We start from the raw sequence: 24,059 nt of genomic DNA on the forward strand, positions 1-24,059 counted from the left end.
AGAAAACTGGGTATGAGAAAGATAGCCGGAATAGTCCTTCATGTAGTGGACCAGTCCTTTCAGAGATGCTGAGGGGGGTGAGTATTCTTTGAGACACTAGGTGAGGGCATTGCAATGTTCCAGGCTTCTAGAAGCGATTGACCATCTTTCAGGGAGCGAACAACATGCATTTTATCTCCTTTGCGAATAAGCAGACGCGTCGGGAACCCCCAGCGATATGCAATTTTTGCAGTACGCAGAGCTTGTGTCACTGGCTGTAGTGCCCTGCGAGCTTGCATCGTGGCCACTGATAAGTCTGCATAAACAGAGATCCCATGGAAGGGTGCTGGGAGACCATTATTTTTGCGGGCAAATTCCATAAGACGCTCTTTCGTGGTAAAGAAATGCACTCTAGCTAACACATCTCTTGGCACAGTGTCAGATAGATGCTTAGGTAGTGGGAGACGGTGAGCTCTGTCAACTTCAATTTCAGTTGGTGAGCAGTCTGGCAAGGCTGCTTTTATCATGGAGCGCACATATTGTGGAATGTCTGCAGGAGGGATGGTTTCAGGAACTCCACGGAACTTTACATTATTGCGCCTGCTCCTGTCTTCAAGGTCAGCGACCTTTTCTCTCAAGGCTATGACCTCATCCTCTAAATCATGGTGAGAGTCTATAAGTAGATTATGTGAATCAGAGAATTCACCAAATTTTGTTTCAATATGATCAACTCTTTCTCCGAGATCATCTATATTCACTTGGATAGGAGATACTATAGCATGCATGTCTTTTAAGAAAGTCTTATGTAGCACCAGCAACATACTCTTCATAGCTGTGTCAGTCAAGTAGTCTCCAGAGACTGATAGCGCTCCCAAAGCATTATCACTGTTATCTAGCTTATTATCAGAGACTGTCCAGTCACTTGTGTCAGATATAGCGTTAACAGCATACCTGGGTCTCTGCTTGAGTGGGCTCTGAGAAGGAGACGCTGCAGGGGAGATGTTATCTGCGCCATGTGGAGATGAAAGTTCTCTGTGCGGGCGCAGGTCCTCGTTGCTGTGAGAAGCTTCTGCAGCTACGGTCTCAGCTGCAGGAGGAGAGCCGTCAGGAGAGGTCTGATTCAGCGCTGGAACAGACAGTGACCGTCGGGTGAGTGTGGGAGATGAGCGCCGCTCAGTTCCCTCATCGGGTCCAGACAGTGGAGGAGAAGGCTTGCGTGCACGGTCGGCGCCATCTTGAGCCCTGCTCCCGCCACGGGTAAAGCTGAATTTTGCAAGTGTTTCCTGTCGGGCAGGCTTCCTTCTGCGTGCCGGCATGATGTTCAGCTGTTCAGCCTCCTGTAGGGCCAGTGTAGGGTCAGAGATAACGGCTATCAAAGCTGTATTTAGTCGCTAGGTTAGGCAAAAGGCAGGAGCTCTCTTACAGTGCGTCCATTCACCTCGGCTGCCAGGCCACGCCCTCCGATGTCCGGTGTCTTTTATCCACACAGATCTTCACCGCAATAAGGTCTCTGAATAACATATTTTTTTTTATCAGATTAACTTTTTTAGATTGTTATTAGGGCCAGATTATTCCTTGCATTTTTGTTTATTCTGTCTCCTCTTTTAAGAGTCCTTACTCTTTTATTTTTCCATCGACAGAACCTTATGAGAGCTTGTTTTTTGCACCACCAATTGTACTTTGTAGTAACACCGATTAAAACCCATTATTGTACTACAGTCATGCTGTAAATGTTGGCACCCCTGAAATTTTGCAAGGATTGCAGTAACACATGTTTTGCTATACACATTTATTCCTTTTGTGTGTATTGGAACTAAACCAAAAATGGGTGGAAAAAAAGCAAATTGGACATAATGTCACACCAAACTCCAAAAATGGTCTGGACAAAATTATTGGCACCCTTTCAAAATTGTGAAAAATAAGATTGTTTCAAGCATGTGATGCTCCTTTAAACTCACCTGGGGCAAGTAACAGGTGTGGGCAATATAAAAAATCACACCTGAAAGCAGATAAAATGGAGAGAAGTTCACTTAGTCTTTGCATTGTGTGTCTGTGTGAGCCACACTAAGCATGGACAACAGAAAGAGGAGAAGAGAACCTGAGGACTTGAGAACCAAAATTGTGGAAAAATATCAACAATCTCAAGTTTACAAGTCCATCTCCAGAGATCTAGATTTGCCTTTGTCCACAGTGCGCAACATTATCAAGAAGTTTGCAACCCATGGCACTGTAGCTAATCTCCCTGGGCACGGACTGAAGGGAAAAATGTATGAAAGATGTCAATGCAGGACAGTCTGGATGGTGGATAAGCAGCCCCAAACAAGTTCCAAATGTATTCAAGCTGTCCTGCAGGCTCAGTTAGCATCAGTATCAGCGTGAACTATCCGTCGACATTTAAATGAAATAAAACGCTATGGCAGGAGACCCAGGAGGACCCAACTGCTGACACAGACATAAAAAAGCAAGACTACATTTTGAAAATGAACTTGAGTAAGCCAAAATCCTTCTGGGAAAACGTCTTGTGGACAGATGAGACCAAGATAGAGCTTTTTGGTTTAGCACATCATTCTACTGTTTACCAAAAACAGAATGAGGCCTGCAAAGAAAAGAATACAGTACCTACAGTGAAATATGGTGGAGGTTCAATGAGGGTTTTGGGTTATTTAGCTGCCTCTGGCACTGGGTGCCTTGAATGTGTGCAAGGCATCATGAAATCTGAAGATTACCAATAGATTTTGGGTCGCACTGTACCGCCCAGTGTCAGAAAGCTGGGTTTGCGTCTGAGATCTTTGGTCTTCCAGCAGGACAATGACCCTAAACATATGTCAAAAAGCACCTAGAAATGGATGGCAACAAAGCGCTGGAGAGTTCTGAAGTAGCCAGCAATGTGTCCAGACCTAAATCCCATTGAACACCTGTGGAGAGATCTTAAAATTGCTGTTGGGAAAAGGTACCCTTCCAATACGAGAGACCTTGAGCAGTTTGCAAAGGAGGACGAGCAGTCCAACATTTCAGCTGAGAGGTGTAAGAAGCTTATTGATAATTATAGGAAGAGACTGATTTCAATTATTTTTTCCAAAGGGTGTGCAACCAAATATTAAGTTAAGGGTGCCAATGACTTTGTCCAGCCCATTTTTGGAGTTTGGTGTGACATTATGTCCAATTAGCTTTTTTTCCTCCCTTTTTTTTTTTTTTTTTTTTTTTTTTGTTTAGTTCCAATACACACAAAGGAAATAAATGTGTATAGCAAAACATTTGTTACTGCAATCCTTTTCTGTGAGAAATACAAAATTTTCTTGAAAAAATTCTGGGGTGCCAACATTTACTGCCATGACTGTAAATCTTTATGGTATAAAAAAAATGTTAAATAATTTCCAGCTTAAAAACTTTTTTTTTGCATTAGGAAACTAAGCATGGCATATAGTACATAGCAATGTTAGACAAAACTAGTACCTTATAAAAGTAATTGCAAAATCAAAAGAAATTCAAAAACCAGAAAACAAATAAGAGAAATGTATGAATGAAGTTGACCTTAAGTATATGAAGAATTAAAGGTCAGAAACAAAACTGCCATCTGTTTTCTAAGCATGACAAACTGCACTTTCTTGTTCCCTCCTCACACATGTAAATTATTAAGAGATTCTAACTGTTTACAAAGACATATTTTTGTGGTTCCTCAGGATGTGAAGTTTCTAAATTTGGAAATAGCCCTGGAACGGTCAGTGTAAAATGAAGTATTTTCCTTGACACACCTCTTGCTCATTTTTTTAACCATTCTTGAAAAGTTATAAAATTAATTTTCTCATTACATCAGTAGTAGATAGTAATAGTGAAATAGGCAGAAAACACTTTTAAGGGTAGAAAATCGTATAAAAAAAAAAAAAAGGCCAACATAAAATAGGCTTTGTTAACAATGGCATGCAGCACTATTTTTCCTGTCAGAACAATGGATACATTGGCGGAACCTGGCAGATCCAATTTTAAGTCAATGAAGTTCAACAGACAATCCTGGCGTTTGTCATGCAATGGCACTGCATAGTATTTTCCATGTATAACAAATACCAAGAGCAGAGGTGAAGAAAGTCTAGCATAAAATGCGCTGCTATTTGTGTTTTCTTCAGAATAATATTCCTAGCTGGTTATGTCAGTCTTTTTTTTTCTTTTGGTATTGTGAAATTCCATATAATATTGCAGTTCTGTGAAACAAGCAGGAGCTAAGACATTGCTGGATATTGGATTAAATGAACTGCACTGTAAATGTACGGTATAAAGTATGAAGGAAATTTAGCTGCTAGCTATGGGAACTTGGTCCCTTTACTTTCCACATTGACATGAGGGACTTTTTTGCTTTAACCCCTTAAAGGGGTACTCCAGGCCCAAGACATCTTATCCCCTATCCAGGGGTCACTGGGGACATATGCCACCTCCAGCTCTTACAGCAGTACTTACAGCTGGGTGCTGCATGCTAGATTGCAGGGGTCCCCAGTGGCAGGACCACCACGATCAGACATCTTATCCCCTATCCTTTGGATAGGGGATAAGATGTCTTGGGGCCGGAGTACCCCTTTAAGGACCCAGACCATTTTCAACTTAAGGACCCGGGCATTTTTTGGACATCTGACCGCTGTCACTTTAAGCATTAATAACTCTGGGATGCTTTCACTTTTCATTCTGATTCAGAAAATGTTTTTTCGTGACATATTTACCACTACTTTATGTCAGTGGTAAATTTCTTGGTAAAAAAAAAAGTTCAAAAATTTGATGAAAAATGTGAAAATGTTGCATTTTTTAACTTTGAAACTCTCTGCTTATAAGGAAAATAGGCATAACAAATAAATGATATATCGATTCACATATACAATATGTCTACGTTATATTTTCATCATATAGTTGACATGTGGAAGACATCAGAGCAGCAATTTTCCAATTTTTTCAAAATCAACATTTTTCAGGGACCAGTTCAGATTTGAAGTGGATTTGAAGGGCCTTCATATTAGATATACCCATAAATGACCCCATTATAAAAACTGCACCCCTTAAAGTATTAAAAATGACATTCAGAAAGTGTGTTAACCCTTTAGGTGTTTCACAGGAATAGCAGCATTGTAACCCAATTTCTCTCGAGTAAGAAAATACCTCATATGTGGATGTCAAGTGTTCGGCGGGCGCAGTAGAGGGCTCAGAAGGGAAGGAGCGACATTGGAATTTTGGAGAGTGAGTTTTTCTAAAATGGTTTTTGGGGGGCATGTCACATTTAGGAATCCCCTATGGTGCCAGAACAGCAAAAAAACAAAAACAAAACAACATGGCATACAATTTTGGAAACTACACCCGTCAAGGAACGTAACAAGGCGTACAGTGAGCCTTAACACCCCACAGGTGTTTGACGACTTTTCGTTAAAGTCAGATGTGTAAATTAAATATTTTTTTTTCACTAAAATGCTGGTTTTCCTCCAAATTTTACATTTTTACAAAGGGTAATAGGAGAAAATGACCCCCAAAATCTGTAACCCAATATCTTCTGAGTATGGAAATATCCCATGTGTGGACATCAAGTGCTCTGCTGGCGCACTACAATGCTCAGAAGAGAAGAAGTTACATTTGGCTTTTGGAAAGCAAATTTTGCTGAAATGTTCTTTGGGGGGCATGTTACATTTAGGAAGCCCCTATGATGCCATAACAGCAAAAAACAAAAAACAAATGGCATACTATTTTGGAAACTATACTCCTCCTGGAACGTAACAAGGGGTACAGTGAGCCTTAACACCCGAAAGGTGTTTGACAAATTTCCGTTAAAGTTGGACGTGAAAATGAAAAATTAGATTTTTTTACCCCAAATTTTTCATTTTCACAAGGGGTAATAGGAGAAAAAGCCTCCCAAAATTTTGAACCCCATTTCTTCTGAGTATGGAAATACCCCATATGTGGATGTAAAGTGCTCTGCAGACGAACTACAGTGCTCAGAAGAGAAGGAGCGCCAGTGAGCTTTTGGAGAGAGAATTTGTTTGGAATAGAAGTCGGGGGCCATGTACATTTACAAAGCCCCGCGTGGTGCCAGAACAGTGGACCCCCCCCCCCCCCCCACATGTGACCCCATTTTGGAAACTACACCCTTCACAGAATTTAATAAGGGGTGCAGAGAGCATTTACACCCCACTGGTGTTTGACAGATCTTTGGAACAGTGGGCTGTGCAAATGAAAAATTTACTTTTTCATTTTCACGGACCACTGTTCCAAAAATCTGTCAGACATCTGTGGGGTGTAAATGCTCACTGCACCCCTTATTAAATTCTGTGAGGGGTGTAGTTTCCAAAATGGGGGCTTTGTAAACACACATGGCCTTCAATTTCAGACACATTCTGTCTCCAAAAGCCCAATGGCGCTCCTTCTCTTCTGAGCATTGTAGTTCGCCCGCAGAGCACTTTAGATTCACATATGGGGTATGTTCTCAATCAGAAGAAATGGGACTACAAATTTTGGGGGCTTTTTTCCTATTCTGCCTTGTGAAAATGAAACATTTATTCTAACACCAGCATTTTAGTGAAAATTTTCATTTTCACATCCAACTTTAACGAAAATACGTCAAACACCTGTGTTAAGGCTCAATATACCCCTTGTTACATTCCGTGAAGGGTGTAATTTTCTAAAAGGGGTCACATGTGGGTATTTATTGTTGTGCGTTTATGTCAGAACCGCTGTAAAATCAGCCACCCCTGTGCAAATCACCAATTTGGACCTCAAATGTACATGGCACGCTCTCACTTCTGAGCCATTTTGTGCGCCCGCAGATCACCTTACACCCACATATGGGGTAGTTCGGTACTCAGGAGAAATTGCGTTACAAATTTTGGAGGTCTTTTTTTCCTTTTACCGCTTGTGAAAATTAAAAGTATGGGGTAACACCAGCATGTTAAAAAAATTTTTTACCCTAACATGCCAGGGTGTAGACACCAACTTTACCTTTTCATAAGGGGCAAAAGGAGAAAAAGCCCCCCAAAATTTGTAGCACAAAATATGTGGCACCAAACTGTTGCCTTGAAATACAACAGGGCTCCAAAGCGAGAGAGCTCCATGGGCATTTGAGACCTATTTTGGGGATTTGCATCTGCTACCAAAATACCCTACGGCAGTGTTTCCCAAACAGGGTGTCTCCAGCTGTTGCAAAACTCCCAGCATGCCTTGACAGTCAGTGGCTGTCCGGCAATTCTGGGAGTTGTTGTTTTTCAACAGCTGGAGGCTCCGTTTTGGAAACAGTGCCGTACAAGACATTTTTTTTTATTGGGGAGCTGTATAAGGGCATATGTAGTGGTTTTATTTTTTTTGTAGTGTAGTGTTTTTAGGGTACAATCACACGATCGGGTTTACAGTGAGTTTCTCGCTGGGAGTTTGAGCTGCGGCGGAAATTTTGCTGCATCTCAAACTTGCAGCAGAAAACTCGTTGTAAACCCCACCCGTGTGAATGTACCCTGTACATTCACACGGGGGGGGGGGGGGGGGGACCTCCAGCTGTTGCAAAACTACAACTCCCAGCATGTGCTGACAGACCATACATGCTGGGAGTTGTAGTTATGCAACAGCTGGAGGCACATTGATTGCAAAACACTGAGAGTTTGTTACTTAACTCAGTGTTTTGCAACCAGTGTGCCTCCAGCTGCTGCAAAACTAGAACTCCCAGCATGCACAGTCTCTCAGTGCATGCTGAGAGTTGTATTTTTGACACAGCTGGAGGCACACTGGTTGCGAAACACTGAGTTAGGACACAAACTCTGTTTCACAGCCAATGTGTCTCATGCTGTTGCAAAACTGAAACACTCAGCATGCATTGACAGTCGAAGGGCATGCTGAGAGTTGTAGTTTTGCAACAGCTGGAGGCACACTGCTACAACTCCCAGCATGCCCTTTGGTAGTTTGTGCATGCTGGGAGTTGTAGTTATGCAACAGCTGGATGCACACTTTTTCATAGCACCCTTGCCACCTCACTCCTGCTGGGTAAGGGTTAATGGGGCTGTCTCGGACAGCCCCATTCACCCTTTTTTTTTTATGGGTCATCGGGTCACCAGAGACCCATTTTTTGAAAGGGAAAAGGGGGATTCAAACTTTTATTAGGGAATGGGTTAAATCCCATTTATTAACTCTTCTTTTTTACACTTTTTTTTGCAATGTTATAGCCCCCATAGGCGGCTATAACATGCAGTACATTGATTGCCAGCACTGATCAATGGTATGCCATAGCATTGCATTGATCAGTGTTATCAGCGGTCAATTGCTCAAGCCTTGATCTCAGGCTTGGAGCAATCAATCGCCGATCAGATGCACAGAAGCCAGGTAAGGGACCCTCCTCTTGCGTCCTAGCTGATCGGGACACCGTGAGACACGGTGATCAACTTTGATCACCGCGTCTAAAGAGTTAATATTGGACATCACCTCGATCGGTGATATTCAGTTTTAGCCCCGGCTACCATTAGCCGTCGGGACCGACCCGATATCACACGGGGTCACCTCGTGAACCTGCGTTATATCGCGGGCACAGGGCGTACAGGTATGCCCTGCATCCCCAAGAGGTTAAGCATACTCATTTTTGTATAAATTTGTAGAATTTTTTAAAAGTAGTAAAATAAAACAACACCTATATAAATTGGGTATCATTTTAAGTGTACTGACCTACATTATAAAGATAATGTGTAATTTTTACCGAAAGGTGCACTGGTTAGAAATGGAAGCCCCCAAAAGTTGATAAATGGTAAGGTTTATTTTTCAATTTTACCCTACAAATTATTTTTCGTTTATTTCACTGTACATTCGGAGGTAAAATGAGTGATGTCATTACAAAGTACAATTGGTGATACAAAAAACAAGCCCTCATATGGGTCTTTAAATGGAAAAATAAAAGAGTTACCGTATATACTCGAGTATAAGCAGAGTTTTTCAGCACGATTTTTCGTGCTGAAAACACCCCCCTCGGCTTATACTCGTGTGAACTCTCCACCCGCAGTGGTCTTCAACCTGCGGACCTCCAGAGGTTTCAAAACTACAACTCCCAGCAAGCCCGGGCAGCCATCGGCTGTCCGGGCTTGCTGGGAGTTGTAGTTTTGAAACCTCCGGAGGTCCGCAGGTTGAAGACCACTGCGGCCTTCGACATCATCCAGCCCCCTCTCACCCCCCTTTAGTTCTGTACAGTACTCACCTCCGCTCGGCGCTGGTCCGGTGCTGCAGGACTGTCCGGAGAGGAGGTGGTCCGGTGGGATAGTGGTTCCGGGCTGCTATCTTCACCGGGGAGGCCTCTTCTAAGCGCTTCGGGCCCGGCCCCAGAATAGTCACGTTGCCTTGACAACGACGCAGAGGTACGTTCATTGCCAACGTACTTCTGCGTCATTGTCAAGGCAACGCCTCTATTCTGGGCCGGAAGCGCGGAGAAGAGGCGCCCCCGGTGAAGATAGCAGCCCGGAACCACTATCCCACCGGACCACCTCCTCTCCGGACAGCCCTGCAGCACCGGACCAGCGCCGAGCGGAGGTGAGTACTGTACAGAACTAAAGGGGGGCGAGAGGGGGCTGGATGATGTCGAAGGCCGCAGTGGTCTTAAACCTGCAGACCTCCGGAGGTTTCAAAACTACAACTGCCAGCAAGCCCGAACAGCCGATGGCTGCCCGGGCTTGCTGGGAGTTGTAGTTTTGAAACCTCTGGAGGTCCGCAGGTTGAAGACCACTGCGGGCGGATGATGACAAGAGGATGATGAAGGGGGGGGTGTGGGATGATGAAGGGGGTGTGTGGGATGATGAAGGGGGGGGTGTGGGATGATGAAGGGGGTGTGTGGGATGATTACAAGGGGATGATGAAGGGGGTGGGGATGATGACAAGGGGATAATGAAGGGGGGGTGTGGGATGATGACAAGGGGATAATGACAGGTGATGATGATGAGGGTCTGGATGATGACAGGCGGTGATGATGATGAGGATGTTAATGACGGGGGTCTGGATGATGACAGGGGGGGATGATGTATTTCCCACCCTAGGCTTATACTCGAGTCAATAACTTTTCCTGGGATTTTGGGTTGAAATTAGGGGTCTCGGATTATACTCGGGTCGGCTTATACTCGAGCATATACGGTATGTCTATTAGAATGTGAGGAGGAAAAAAAAGGCTCAGCCCTGAAAGAGTTAACATATTATAGGAGTGAACATACTGTACAAGGTATGCTTTTTAAAGCACCTTCGTAAATGTTTGTCCTAATCATTTCGAGTATTGATAGTAACAGTGGAGGAGATTTATCAAAACCTGTCCAGAGGAAAAAATGCTGAGTTGCCCATAGCAACCAATCAGATCTTTAATTTCTGAAAATGCCTCTGAAAAGTGAAAGAAGCAATCTGATTGGTTGCTTTGGGCAACTCAGCATTTTTTCCTCTGGACAGATTTTGATAAATCTCCCCCAGTATTGTTAACTTTAAAGAGTACCTCCCACCATACTTTTTTTTTTCCTTTCTGTCCCTGCCTATTGCCCATCTCTCCCTAACCCCCTCCCTGCTTTTAATTTTTTTTTTATTATATAAAAAATGCCTTTTTGTCTGCCTGGTAGTGTGCTCACTACCAGGCAGACTTCCCCAGCAGGCAGACGTCACTGATGCGTGCTGGGGGGGGGGGCGACTTCTGCCCTTAGTTCATCTACACAAGGTGCCTCCAGCTGTTTCACCACTACAACTCCCAGCTTTCCCTGACTTCTATTGGCTGTCAGGGCATGTTGGGAGTTGTAGTGGTGAAACAGCTGGAGGCACCCTGTGCAGCCCACCCTCCCCCCGAGGACAATTAATTTGTTATGGCCACGGCACTAATCATACAAAGCCGCCCCCCCCCCCCCCCCCCACGGCTGCCCCTGCCGAAAACAATAAATTTGCTATGGCTGCAGCCCTAACAATCACCCCCCCTTCCCCCTCCCTGCTCCCCGATCCCGACATACCCAAGTGCCGCGTATATGAAGGGAGGCGGGTGAGGCCAGGGAGCCAATTCGCTCTCAGCGCTCGCTTCTGCCTGTCTGATTGACAGGCAGGGAGCGAGCGCAGGCTGAATGAATAAGGACCGAAGCCCGGCCGGCATCGGTCCGAATTCATGCGTGACGTCACGCCAGCCTGCAGCCGGCCACTAGGAGGGAGACCCCTAGTGGCCAGTTTTCAAATGTAAAATAAACTAATTTCTTGGGGAAAAAAATAATAGATTTATATTAGAGATATCTTGACTTACATGAGTACTACAACATATAAAAAAAATGTTTGATGACAGTGCCCATTTAAGGAGCTGTCAAACCTGGTATTTGCTTCAGTATTTTGCTGGTATTCGGATTCAGCTTCAGGAGTCAGATAGACCACCCTATCTCACTATAGAGAGAACTGTGCATAGCCAAAAGTCCTCTCTTATTCCTGAAATGATCTATAGTAATACAAATTGTCATAAATGGTAGGAGGTGACATTGTTATACCTATCCTTGATGAGTTGGTTTTTTTTTTTACATCATATGAATCTTTCAAATTCTACCATTGTAGATATTATGCATTTTGGTTTTGTTAAACATCCTGCACAAAAATCATTATTCAGGATTTTTCTTTTTCTTTTTAAATGGGTGTAGTTAGAATGCTGGTATTGCAAGGGTGTATTCCTATACTTTCGTGTCTAAAATCTAAAATGCTGGTCTGTGGATTTCCTGGCATAAATGTGAATCAAAAAATCAGTTTCAGAAACGAAATCCTAGGAAATCTATGATCCAACTATGGGTCAAACACCCATGAATGCTGGGACCAATAGAGTGAAGATCTATTGATGCCACCCATTAGTCAAGTTTTCTGTTGCTTAAGACTCTGTAACCCCTATTTGGAAGAAGGAGTGGTTGGGCATGTGTGCTGCCACTCAATAATTTCACTGTACTCAGCCATCTCTGTCAGTCCCATAGAGTTGAATAAAGGGGTAATATGTGTGCTTGACTGCCACTTAATTTAAATGGAGGACATGGGACCCACATTTTTGTGACTGGTATCGGTCCCAGCAGTGGGGCCCTAAAAGCAAACACCTATAACTGTTGTTCATGATAGAAGCTCCTAAGGGTAGGATCACACCTAGCGCATCTGCAGAGTATTTCATGCTGCAGAAAATCAGCTGTTTTTTTTGCTAGAAACACAGGGCTTTCCTGCCACAGACCTGTGTGTACAGTAAGGTTTTGAGGTGGGCCTAGCGTGTCTGTGACTGTAATGTGCGGACCCGGCTCCGAACCTTACTGCAAATACAGGGTTGCAGGCTTGCAGCGGGGAAGCTGTGTGTGTCTCCTCTTAGCAAAATCTGCAGTGTATTTCCCAATGGATTTCCCACAGTGTTAAAGGGGTACTCTGGTGGAAAACTTTTTCTTTTTTTATCAACTGGTGCCAGAAAGTTAAACAGATTTGTAAATTACTTCTATTAAAAAATCTTAATCCTTTCAGTACTTATTAACTGCTGAATACTACAGAGGAAATACTTTTCTTTTTGGAACACAGAGCTCTCTGCTGAATCACAAGCACAGTGCTCTCTGCTGACATCTCTGTCCATTATAAGAACTGTCCAGAGTAGCAGAAAATCCCCATAGCAAACATATGCTGCTCTGGACAGTTCCTTAAATGGACAAAGATGTCAGCAAAGAGCACTGTGCTTGTGATGTCTGCAGAGCTCTGTGTTCCAAAAATAAAATAATTTCCTCTGTAGTATTCAGCAGCTAATAAGTACTGGAAGGATTAAGATTTTTTAGTAGAAGTAATTTACAAATATTGGAGCAGGTAGAAAGAGTATAAGTCCGGCACTGCTATGCAGGTGAAGGCAGTTTACTGGATAATAGGTATCCGCTTTCTCAGGTATGGGTAGAGACTGGACGGTGTGTGCTATGTCGGGGTGCTGGTTAGAGAAGGCACATATCGCTTGACACAATCGGGACAATGTAGAGAAAACCCGATCAACCCGATCACCCGATCAACGTGCACAGATTCTTTATTCCGTTGAACATCAACATAGAACACAGGAGGACTTATGGTCGGCAGGAACGCCAGGGAACAGGAGGTGTTGTTACAGCTGTTTCACGGGAACACAGCCCGCTTCGTCAGACTACACCCTCTGATGACGCGTCGCAGGTTAAATACACACCCACGATTACGTCAGCAGAAGGGTGTTACACACAGGTAAGTGATTTGAAATCTTACAAAAGTAGAAAAATCTTTAAAATCAATACCCTCTACAAAAATCTATGACATATATGGACTTCTATTCATAAAAATGTTTCTCAGCTTCACTAGCAAGTCAAGCAAAGAAGAAATAGAGTTCTTAGACGTCTTAGTAAGAATTAGTGAAAACAAATTGCGCACAGAGGGTTACCGGAAACCGACGGCGGGTAATTCTCTCCTACACTACAGGAGTTACCACCCGGGTCACGTCAAAACCGCCATCCTCTATGGGCAATTTCTTCGCTTGCGGAGAATAAACGATACCCAGAGCAGCTTTGAAAAGCAAGCTAAAGAACTTACTGCACGACTACTAGAAAGAGGTTATCCACCTCCAATTCTACAGACAGCTTACAATAGGGCCAATAGACAAGACAGAAATTCCCTTCTACAAAATAGTGGTTTAAAAAACTCTAAAAAAAAAAACAGCATAAATTGAAAAACAATAATAGAAGATTTTGCTTTACATTCACACACAGCCCGATGGCTGAGAAGATAAAGCAAAGTATTCACAAGCATTGGTACTTAATCCAGAGTGACCCTATTTTATCTGCACAATTTGATAATAAACCCCTCATCTCCTACAAAAGAGTTACAAATCTAGGCGACATCCTAACTAGCAGTAAATACTCCAGTAAGGAGAACATGAGCTGGCTAAGCGGCCCCACAATATGCGGTAATTTTCGCTGTGGGTACTGCAAATGGTGCCCTAAACTCAAAGTAGGTAAAATTTTCACCATTGGAGGTGTACAAATTAAAGTGAGGGAATTCATCAATTGTAAAATGAATCATATTATTTACTGTATGTTTTGCGACTGTGGCCGCTACTATATAGGTAGCACCACAAGATCGCTAAACATCAGATTTAGAGAACACCTTTATTCAGTTCGTTCAGGAAAAGGGTGTTCTCGGGTCCTGGAACATCTTAAAACTACTCACAATAATGACCCAGCCGCATTAAAATTCTTTGGGATAAAGAGAATAATGCCCAAAGAAGGGATTGATAGGAAAAAGCTACTACTGCGTACGGAGGTGGAGTTCATCCTGCGCACGGATGCCCAAGGTAATCTTGGACTTAATGATAAGCTAGATTTCAGTGTATTTTTATAAATAGAAGTCCATATATGTCATAGATTTTTGTAGAGGGTATTGATTTTAAAGATTTTTCTACTTTTGTAAGATTTCAAATCACTTACCTGTGTGTAACACCCTTCTGCTTACGTAATCGTGGGTGTGTATTTAACCTGAGACGCGTCATCAGAGGGTGTAGTCTGACGAAACGGGCTGTGTTCCCGTGAAACAGCTGTAACAACACCTCCTGTTCCCTGGCGTTCCTGCCGACCATAAGTCCTCCTGTGTTCTATGTTGATGTTCAACGGAATAAAGAATCTGTGCACGTTGATCGGGTGAGTGCGGTTTTCTCTACATTGTCCCTAATTTACAAATATGTTTAACTTTCTGGCACCAGTCGATAAAAAAAAATAAAAAAATAAGTTTTCCACCGAAGTACCCCTTTAAATAGGCTGGAATTCCACTGAGGATTTTCTCGCAAAAACGCCGTAAAAATGCCCATTTTGCCGAAAACACTGAAAAAAACGCCACGTCCAGATGTTAGCTGCAAGTCAACAGTAAACTGCAAAATGCCATATCCACTTGGCATTTTTCAGTTTGGCGTTTTTTCAATCCTTTTGTCATCTTTCAGCTATTTTGGGCTCAGAGGCTGGTTTTCCAAAATGACATACAAAACCTAGTTTGGCGTTTTTTGCACAGAACTCGTGGCATTTTCCTCCCAAGAAAAATGCCATGTTGGTTTTAACTTTGGCGTTTGTGCCGATAGTTTTTATTCTTTTTTGGACTTTAGCGATCCAAAAAAGTGATGGAGATATCTTTTTTATAAAAATCTCGTAGGGTACCATTAAAAAATAAAAATAAAAAAAGTCACAGTAGTGATGGAAAAATTGTATTTAACGAAATATATCTTTTTTATAACAACATTATTATAAATTTTTAAAACAGGGATCAATTTACGTGAGCAGGCAGGGCAATAAGAATGTAGCCGACAATAATAAAAATGTAATTTTTTTTTTCTTTTTTACATTTTTTAGGTAGTACTACTACTCCCAGCATGTAACACACTGTTCCATGATAGGAGTAGTAGTACCTGTACTAAATGACAGATCGCCCGGGGTCCGTTGCGATCCTTCTGTATAATTTATAGATGCGGCCGGCCGCTCTTCTATGGTCCTCTGCACTGCCGTATATTTCCCACAGAGAGCTGTGATTGGCCAGATGGTTCCAGCCAATCACAACTCTCTGTGGAAAATATGAATAGGTGTATCTATACGTCAGTGCAGGGGACCATAGAAGAGCGGCCGGCCACCCGTATCTATACATTATACAGGAGGATCACAGGGGTGTCAGGAGTGACTCTCGCTGCGATCTGTCTATTAATGCAGGTACTACAGCTCCCAGAGTGTACCTGTAGCAGTAGTACCTGCAGTGAAGGACAGATCATAGCGGGTATCACTCCTGACATCCGCTATGATCTTCCTTTCTATTGCAAAGATGCAGAGCGGCTTTCTCCTGCACTCCGCATCTCTGCACTATACTCCGGCCAGTTATGTGATGTGCCACTCATATTTCCCGCTGTGATCGGTGATTGGCTGCAAACATCCGGCCAATCCCCACTCCGGGCAGAAAATATGAATGAGTGATGTGAATTTCTATTCATATCACTGGCCGTCCCGGAGTACAGAGCAGAGATGCGAGCACTGTATAGAGCTGCTCCACATCTCTGCTATATTATGGACGATTGCAACGGGTGTCAGGAGTGACACCTGGGGCGATATGTCTATTAGTACAGGTGCTACTATTCCCATCATGGAACAGGCTGTTCCATGCTGGGAGTAGTAGTACTACATAAAAAATAAATAGAGAAAAAAAAGGGAAACACACACTATTAAAAATGTATTAAAATTTAGTTATAAAATTTTTTTTTGTTAAATACATTTTTTTCATCCCTACTGCATCTTTTTTTTTTTTTTTTTTTTTTTTTTTTGGTACCCAACACATTTGGGGAAAAAAAACACCAAAGGGGCTAAAAAAGGCAAATTCCACACAAAGGTAAAAATGCCAGGAAAAATGCCTGAAAAAGCTCCAAAATGCAGGGAAAAACAGTGGCAGTTTTTCTGGCATTTTTAAAGGGGTACTGGTGGCAGAAATTTAAACATATTTGTAAATTACTTCTATTAAAAAATCTTAATCCTTCATGTACTTATTAGCTACTGAATACTACAGAGGAAATTCTTTTCTTTTTGGAATGCTCTCTGATGACATCACGACCACAGTTCTCTCTGCTGACATTATTATAATAATAACGCTTTACTTATTGTTATCCTTAGTGGAATTTGAACCAATGCAGCAGTGCTAACCACTGAGCCACCATGCTGCCCTTAGCATACATCTGCTATGCATGGTTGCTAAAATGGACAGAGATGTCAGCAGAAAGCACTGTGTTCGTGATGTCATCAGTGTTCCAAAAAGAAAGGAATTTCCTCTGCAGCATTCAGCAGCTAATAAGTACTGGAAGGATTAAGATTTTTTAATAGAAGTAATTTACAAATATGTTGTCAAAAATCAGGGTTGCTTCCGTTAGATGAGGAGATTGCCACGCCAATAAGTAACATAAAAATGTTAAAATCAACAGATAATCTGGAATATCTAGGTATAAAAGTTTCTAAAAGAGTTGATGCATTTTTCAAACTTAATTTACAACCTTTGTTGGATAAAATTAAAACTAAAATTAATATTTGGATAAAATTGCGATTAAATATGGCAGATAGGATAACTTTGATTAAAATGGTACTCCTTTCCCTGGTGCTCCACTTCTTAAGAGATTCTCCAATTTGGATTAAGGAAAACATTTTCGGAATAATAGGGAAAAAGCTAAACAAATTAATCTGGGGACGGAAACGAGTGAGAATTAAATTTAAATATCTCACTTACCCGTTGGAAGGGGGTGGATTGAAGATCCCAGATTTCTTTCAGTACTTTTTAGCGACCCAGACAATATTTCTGGTTCATGAGCAAGAAATAATTAGGAATTTTTTCATGAAAATGGGGATTAGAAGTAAATCAATATGGGAACTTCTGGAAAGTGGTAGATTAAAATCCTTGAGGGATAAATCTAACGCTCTATATATTAAGATAAGTAAAGTTTGGGACAAGATTAAAAAAAAATAATTGGAATTAATGGTAGTATTTGGTGTGACCCTTTATGGCATAATGAATATTTTGTAGAATTAAAAAAAAGTCATGATACACGGATTGGGAAAGTAAGGGGATAGTTGAAGTAAATCACTTATTTACACATTGAAAATTACGGGATTGGTCAGAAATAATGGTGACATTTAAGTTAAAATTAGACACTAATAATATATTTAAATATATGCAAATCAGAGATGCATTTAAGAAAGAGGTAGATAAGGGAAGATTTATAACACAATCTCACGTTTTGATTGAACTAATAAGAAATTCAAGGGGTAATGAGAAAAAATTAATGAGCAAAATATATAAGGCTCTTCTTAATAGTAAAAAAGAAGTTCCTCACTGTAAAATAAAATGGGAAAAAGACACAGGTGAAATTAAGGAAGAAGAGTGGGGGGACCATTTTTAATAATTTAGAAACTGCTTCAATTAGTGTGAATCACAGAATATCACATTTCATGATGCTATATCGTACACAATATACTCCAAAGCTTATGTATAAGATAGGATTCCGGGAAGATCCCAAATGCCCCAAATGTAATATTTATGATGCCAATTGGCTCCATATGGTGTGGAACTGCTGTAAGGTGCGAGAATTCTGGCAAAAAGTTGTGGATATTATTAATGATAGATTTCAGGAGGAAATAAGGTTCAAACTAAGAACTGTGACGCTGGGTTTAAAATTGGATGGAGTCAAACATAAAAAAAAAAATGATACTTAAATTGTTAGGTATAGCTAAAATTATAATTTTTAGAAACTGGATGGCCCCTAAGGCACAGTGTATACAAGAATGGTGGGACTTAGTAAAGAAAATAAAAATATATGAAATAATGTATTATAAAAATTTAAAAAAGAGTAAGAGAATTCAAGATGAATGGAAGAGAGTGGATGAGTGATGGTGCCAGGCTGACGGGGTAAGGGAAGGGAGTGTGGGGGGGGGGGGGGGGGAGTGGTTAAAAATTGTACTATGATATTTGTGGAAATTTTTGTATATTTTTGTTATTGAAAAAAAAAATATGTTTAACTTTCTGCCACCAGTTGATTTAAAAGAAAAAAGGTTTTAACCGGAGTACCCCTTTAAGCCTACAAAATCACAGTACAAAAACTTCAGTGGAATCCTAGCCATATGATGTGGATGAGCCAAATGACCCCATTCTTAAAGGGGGAGATTTATCAAAAAAGATGCTGAGTTGCCCATAGCAACCAATCAGCTTGCTTCTTTCATTTTTAACAAGGCCTCTGCAAAATGAAAGAAGCAATCTGATTGGTTGCTATGGGCAACATTTTCTCTGGACAGGTTTTGATAAATATCCCCCAAAATATGTCAGCTGAAATTCACTTTCAAAACTGCTTACACTCTAGAAAACCATTTTTTTTACTGGATATCCTCCTTTAAACACTTTGTATTGTGCTGCTGGTTTACATCTCAAATGTACTGTATAACATATGCCAACCCGATGTTGCAGACAATGGATTTAAAGTACAAAGCCGGAAATGCTTTCTTTGTCATGGATATTTTGAGGTTAGTGACCAAAGTATTTTGTGAATTTTCCTTTACATCCAAAGAACAATTATTTTAATGGAAGCAGAAAAGTGCATGTAATCCTATTAAGTCAACTCTAAGGAACATGATAAAACAAAATGTAAAAAATCTATGTTTTCTGTGTGTGTGTGTGTATCTAGCTGTCTGTCATGGAAGACAATGCCATTACATATGCAGTGGATTGTTCTCTGTGTAGATCTGTGACTAGGTGCATCTGTGAATATTGAGGACAATTGTGGCAAATGCCCATTTTACACATAGAAATGAGAGGCACGCTTAAGAGGGTTATTCACATATGACAAAGCAAAGGCATATCAATACTAAGGTTTTTAAAAACCTGCATGGTTTTGTTAGATCAGTATTTCTCAAGCGCGGTCCTCAAGTCCCCCTAACAGGTCATGTTTCAGGATTTCGTTAGTCTTTCACAGGTGATATAACTGTGTTGATGCCTGATTCACTGACCAGAATTATATCACCTGTGAAAGACTACGAAAATACAGAAAACATGAGTTGGGGGTACTTGAGGACCGCGCTTGAGAAACACTGTATTAACCCTTCTGAAGGTGAAAAGGGGATTTTAGTGCTCAAATTATTGTTATTGAGCTTCTGAGATCCCACTCTTTGGTACACAGCTGTTTTTCATTCTCTGTTTTTCAGGGAATGGAATTAGAGCTGAGCTGTTTGCCAGCAGTACTCAGACAGTGACCTCTTTTCCCTATGTTGTCTGACCAATCACATCACAGAATTTCCCTATCACTGCTTTGCCAAATAGAACTGGTGAAAGTGCACTGGATGGAACAAACTGGCATTGTTCTGTAGGATGATTAATAGTACAGTGCCTTAGATGGCATGTGGAAGAAAAAGAGGTTACTGATGCATTGGTTTTGAAAGGTGCTATGTTAGGGGAAAAAAACTGCAGCAGAATGACAGCAAGGAATGAGTTATACTGAACACTGAACTGCTGCTGTTGACTTTAAGCTAAAGGAGTAGGAAATTACATTCAGGAGACGGTACTGTGTACATAAAGTAGCACTAACACTGGTATTTACACAAATAATAGCTACCTAAAACTTTATGGTTGGTCAGAGGTGAGAGGGAAGCCCCATTTAACCTTTCAGGACAGTGTGGATCCTCTGCCTGAGGCAGACAGACTCACAGATTGCAGGGACACAGCACAGGCTCTCTCTTACCCTTAGCAACAGCTAACGCGCATGTCCTATGTTCTCTCTTGGCCTCTCTGTTACTACAGATTTATATTTAAATTAAATACGGCTGTTATTATGGTGTGTGAACGTGGCCTTAATATTTCTTTTTCATGCTTACTCACTTTAAAAAAATATTTGGATTACAAATACTACGACTAAATATTAATCCAACTTCTATGTGAACATTAAGTCCAACCTTAGGTAAATTCACAAAAGGAGGGATTTACTAGGATGGGCAATTCATACGCTGGCAGTGTACAATGCACTGAATTTATCAAGAGGCACACCTCTATGCATCTTTGGCTGCCCCATGCAAAGCAGGTTTAACATAAAAATTAGAAACTTTTTTTACCACCTGAAATATTAAATCCCCTCTATAGTGTATGGTGTTTGGACTGATCAGGACCATACAATATGGCCCCACTTATGCATAGACAGGTGCATGCAATTTTATGCTTAATACTGTTACATATGTTTGCTCAGAGGTCAAGTCCTGGGAAAAAAAGTGTGGGAACTCACCCAAGATTTCCACTCAAGGGCTGGTCCTGCAGGACTCTTGCTAATAAGAATGGTGTTCCTGCTGTGGAAAAAGTGCAGGAACTCAGTTCCCACACGTTCCTGCAGGACTTGAACCCTGTGTTTTCTCCTGACTACAATGGAAAATACAGTGTACATTTTTTAGACAAAGTTGTATGAGAAGTGCAGATAACTATCAATCATTCAATATGGTCAGGGTTGTGGGATCCCCACATGTATTGGCCAAACATAAGCACAAACACTCTTTTAGCCTGCATTTGGCTATTGCCCTCAATAGATAAGGAGATTTTCCTAGCATATTACACCAAAAAGTAAGGATACAAAAGTAGTATGATGTTTTTCTAATTCAATAAAAAGCAGTCCAGTTACTAAACTGTTAACTCAGTCTGTAAGTATTGGGAGCCTGAGATCAAAGAAATTGCATCACTACTAAAGCAGTTTGGCAGGGGAAAATAGTTTGTATTTGTGCAATTTGCAAATGAAAAGTGACATACTATGTAAAGCAGTCGTCACCCTTAACCACTGCAAGTACTCTAACATTAATAACACATTGTTTACACTATTTGGCCCTTGTAAATGTATCCAGAATGTGTCCAAAGGGTATAATAATTCACCAAGGGCTCACCTGCTGTGAAAACCTGATGTCATCAAACATGATTATGTGTCACTGTGATCTTCCATGAGTGACGCTCCAACTCTACAGAAATTTGGCACAATGAAAACACATCTGTTGTCTGTCACTACAGAAATACCTGGCATCCATTAAACAAAAGGTGCGCTGTAGACACAAATCTGCGTTGAAAATAAACAAATTGCTTGAATATGCAGCGGTGCTTAGAAAGCAGTACACTGTCTTCTATTAGTTACACGTCTCTATCCTATCTTTTAGAGGCTTCACTGTGTTTAGTTATTTATTATTAATTTTTTATTTACTACTGAAACAATTCTAGGAACAAGGCATGTTGCTGTCACATCGTTTATAAACGGTCCCCCTTTAAAGGTCGACATAAAATTAAAATTTGCAGTAAATCTCAGTCTGTAAATTGTCCACTTTTACTTAAAGGGGTATTCCGGGCAAAAACATTTTATCCCCTATCCAAAGGATATAAGATGTCTGATCGTGGGGGCCTGCTGCTGAGACCCCCCACGATCTCCCTGAGGCACCCGCATTCAATGTGGGTGCTGAATCTCCAGTTTCGGAAACCTCCGGGTTTCCGGGACTGGGGATGTGAAGTCACGCCATGCCCCCTCCATTCATGTCTATGGGAGGGGGCGTGACGGCCATCACGCCCCCTCTCATAGACATGAATGGAGGGGGCGTGGCATGACGTCACATCCCCAGTCCCGGAAACCCGGAGGTTTCCGAAACTGGAGATTCAGCACCCACGGAGATCACAGGGGGTCTCAGCAGCAGGCCCCCCGCAATCAGACATCTTATCCCCTATCCTTTGGATAGGGGATAAAATGTTTGTGCCCAGAATACCCCTTTAATTGTTTAAAGTGTCTTTTTTTTAAGGGAACATGTTGTAATATTTGTATTGTAATGCCCCAAAAATTTTCTTGTAAGCATCTTAAAATGTATTTGGAAATGTATTTGGAAACTCAAGCCCATTATAACAAAAATTGTTTAGCCTGTATGTATACACTTTAAAAGCTCAGGTCTTGATTTCAACCACACAGGTTCGACATCTAAGCAAATGGCTTCCATGATTTTTGTTTCAAAGACAAACCAATCACATTTCAGAATAGGTTGTGATTTTCAATCCAAGCTGGATCCTGACACAAATAACAATGTCAACCAACTGTGGAGAGGATTTTGTACATTTCCCAATTTTTCAAATGTCCTGAAATTCTATCACTTAAGCCGTTTAACAGTACAACCTATATATTAGACCTAATAAAGAGTGCAACCGGTAACAATGAGATGGGTCACTAGACTGCAGGACCCGGCTTCACTTTCAGCAAACACCTTTTTGGGTTCTTAACTATGGCTCCCTAGACCCCAGATGCCCCCAAAGCCTTATGGTACATCAGAAAAGACAGATCAGAAAACAAATACTTGTTTATATTGAATGTCAGAAGCAAAAGTCAATAACTAATAATCACCAAGGATGACTGCAGCAGACAGGTTGTAGATTTTGCAGGGTGACATATAACAGGAGATCAGAAACGTACAGAAACAGTCTGACAGGGATGGGCCAGAACTGCATGCAGAGCTAGCAAGAAACAAAAAAACAGGGGTGGAGGTGGGGCTATTTGGGCCAAAGCCCCAAGTCTGGCATCCATAGCCCTGAACCTGGCTGGCCACCATTTCCGTAATGCCTCTGCCACTTTTAGTAGGTGTCTGCTGCTCATTGACTCACTTCCTGTTGCATTGTAATGTGCGGCGGGGCCAAATTGTCCATGTGGGAGGCTGTGGTAGAAGGGAGGCAGTATATCTGTGGATATGTGTTTGTACATTTGTATGTGTGTGTGTGTATGACATTGGAGGAGATTTATCAAAATCTGTCCGGAGGGAATGTTGCTGTGTTGCCCATAGCAACCAATCAGATTGCTTCTTTCATTTTCCAGAGGCCTTTGGAAAGAGGGGAGAAAAAACATGGAGGGCAGCGCCCCCAAGTAACTGTGGTAGAGATCCTAGTGTGCAGGTGGACTCTCACCTTTTTAGAAACTTGGTTTCATGCATATCGCCCCCTAACCAGGGGTACGTCAGGTAGGATGCTGCGACCCGTCAGTGTCTCTAACTGGTATCCTCAGTGGGAACCGTTAGTGGCAAATGTGAAGAAGAAAGAAAAATGTGCACAGTTATTGGCGCTGCATCAGGATAAAACTTCAGGAGTCATTGATTTTTTTTTTTAAACTATCAATATATTTGACACTAATAGAAAAAAAAAGTTATATACAGTAGCAATGAAGAATTTTCTTTAAGAAGCCCTCCTGTTCTCTACCCCTTACCTGTAAAGACACCTATCCACGCACTCAAACAGATTCCAACCCCTCCACAATGGCCAAGACCAGAGAGCTGTGTAAGGACATAAGGGATAAAATTGTAGACCTGCACAAGGCTAGGATGGAAATGCTACTGGACAATAGGGAAGCAGCTTGGTGAAAAGGCAACAATTATTGGCGCAATTATTAGAAAATGGAAGAAGTTCAAGATGACGGTCAATCTCCCTCGGTCGGGTGCTCCATGCAAGATGTCACCTCGTGAGTCATCAATGATCATGAGGAAGGTGAGGGATCAGCCTAGAACCAGTGCTTTAACTAAATGTTCTCTCTCCCTCTTGTATTTACATTGTCAATT

At 41.5% G+C, this 24,059-nt stretch overlaps 1 protein-coding gene across 13 annotated transcripts in view; it reads right to left on the reverse strand.

The window, feature by feature from the left end:
- The window catches only part of AHRR (aryl hydrocarbon receptor repressor), a 383,059-nt gene that overhangs the window by 197,534 nt on the left and 161,466 nt on the right, over window positions 1-24,059 (reverse strand). The window contains exon 1 of one of the 13 annotated variants that reach the window (XM_056520840.1): window positions 23,711-23,982. The exons of 10 other annotated variants lie outside the window; for them this stretch is intronic. The gene's annotated coding sequence lies outside the window, so the exon portion shown is untranslated. Of the gene's footprint in view, window positions 1-21,380; window positions 21,405-23,415; window positions 23,527-23,710; window positions 23,983-24,059 lie in introns of those variants that run through there. 2 more of the 13 variants (XM_056520841.1, XM_056520842.1) reach the window with 2 other exon arrangements.

The sequence above is a fragment of the Hyla sarda genome, chromosome 5, assembly GCF_029499605.1.
Source record: "Hyla sarda isolate aHylSar1 chromosome 5, aHylSar1.hap1, whole genome shotgun sequence".
Lineage (NCBI taxonomy): Eukaryota > Metazoa > Chordata > Amphibia > Anura > Hylidae > Hyla > Hyla sarda.